We start from the raw sequence: 1,994 nt of genomic DNA, 5'->3' as shown, positions 1-1,994 counted from the left end.
GAGGAGCAGAGATTTAAAGCTAATAAACCGTCAGAAATAAGACTCCTTTGATAGACATAGAGTTAGATTTGAAAAGGCCCTCAGAGGTCATTTATCCTTTCTGACCCTCTCATTTTTCCATAGACCAAGTCTTCTGATTTTAGGTTCAGCCCTCACTCCCCTACCCATATGGAGAAACCGAGGAAATCGAGAATATGAGGTTCAAAGGGCCATGGATGGATATCTTCTGTAGAACAGCTGGAATTAAGAAATTGGCAAAAGAAAAATGAGTAAAGTGAGTGTCCCTAACTCTTAAGGACGAGTTCTATGATACCAGGTCTCAAACAAGAACATAAAACAGCTATCATAAAATTATTTGGTGCTGGCTAAAAAAATATTGATGAATGTAACAGCTTAGGAATATAATATATAGAAGCAAACATATTCAAATCAAGTCAACCAGTGTTTATTAAGCACCTACTATGTGCCAGGCACTGTGCTAAGCACTGAACATACAAGGAAAGGCAAAAAATAGTCCCTTTGCTCAAGGAGATCGGTCTAATAATGTGGTGTTTGTTAAACCCAAAGACCATAACTAGTGGGTTAACAAAAACCACTTGGAAAACCAGAAAGCAATGTGGCAGAAATTAGGTTTAGACCAACAATTCACACAATTTACTACAAAAAAAAGTTTTATTGCTGCCTTTTTAAAAAATATCATAGCCATTTATGGATACTCTCCCTCCCCGCAATCTGCACAATATATGCAACATTTTGAACCTTAGTACTCTCTACCTCACTATAGAAGGGAGGGAGGCTCAGTTGATCATCTGTTCTCTCCATGTATCTGTGATCTTTTTTTTAAAATTACTTATTTTTAAAATAATATTTTATTTCTCCCAATTGCATGTAAAAACCAATTTTTAACATTTTTTTTTAAATTTTGAGTTCTGAATTCTCTCCCTTCCCCCTCATCCCCTTCCCCTCCCTGAGACTGTAAGTCATTTGATACAAATGATACATGTGCAGTCATGCAAAATATTTTCATATTAGTTATGTTGTGAAAGGAAACACAGACAAAAACCCCAACTACCCAAAACAGAAAGTGAAAAATAGCGTCCTTTGATCTTCATTCAGACTCCATCAGTTCTTTCTCTGGAAGTAGATGGCGTTTTTCATCCTGAGTCCTTTGGAATTGTCTTGGACCATTGAATTGCTGAGAAGAGCTAAGTCATTCACAGCTGGTCATGGTAACTGGACACAAAACTTTCCTGTCTCTGCTCCACCTGTCTATAAGCCTAAACAGCATAAAGAAAAGATTTCTTCCCTGATCTGGAGGCTCTCAGTTTAATGACTTTCTTTAATAACTGGCATAACTAAGCCTCCTGAACCAGCAGGAGGAAAGGACATTGTGAGTTTCTAGGACCAAATGCCTTAGACTTTTGAAGAAAAAAGCTTGTCTTTACTGAGCTCTCTGCTGGCACCTAAGCTTCACTGGTTTCTGGGAGAAGTTGGTTTCCCCACTCTGCTTCAAACTGGTCGGTTGAAAGACAGACAGACAGACAGACAGTCAGATGCTGAGACAGAGAGAGGGAGAAACAGAGAGACAGAGACCAAGACAGAGCTTGATGAGTGACTTCCTGAGTTCCAGCCAGGTAATCAGCAGGAATTTCCTGTGTTCCATCAGCAAAGTGTCAATGAGTATGGTCTACACCCTCTGGGGGAGGTGTCCTTCACATGCTTCCACCACCCTATAATCTCACCAACTTGATCAAATTAATCAAGGATTCCCCAGATCATGACTCCACCCTTAGTTATTGGATTAACATCCAGGTTCTTTGACACCAAGCCCTTTCTACAAGAGGTTTGCCATCATCACACAACTAGGAACTGTCAGAATCTGGGTGTGAATTCAGATGACCTTGGAGTATTTCATTCAACCCATTCAATCACGAAGCAACAAGCATTTGTTAACCCCTCTACTATGTGCCAGGCACTGAGCTTAGTTCTAGGAA

This window comes from Trichosurus vulpecula, chromosome 8, assembly GCF_011100635.1.
Source record: "Trichosurus vulpecula isolate mTriVul1 chromosome 8, mTriVul1.pri, whole genome shotgun sequence".
Lineage (NCBI taxonomy): Eukaryota > Metazoa > Chordata > Mammalia > Diprotodontia > Phalangeridae > Trichosurus > Trichosurus vulpecula.
This window is presented reverse-complemented; position numbering follows the sequence as displayed.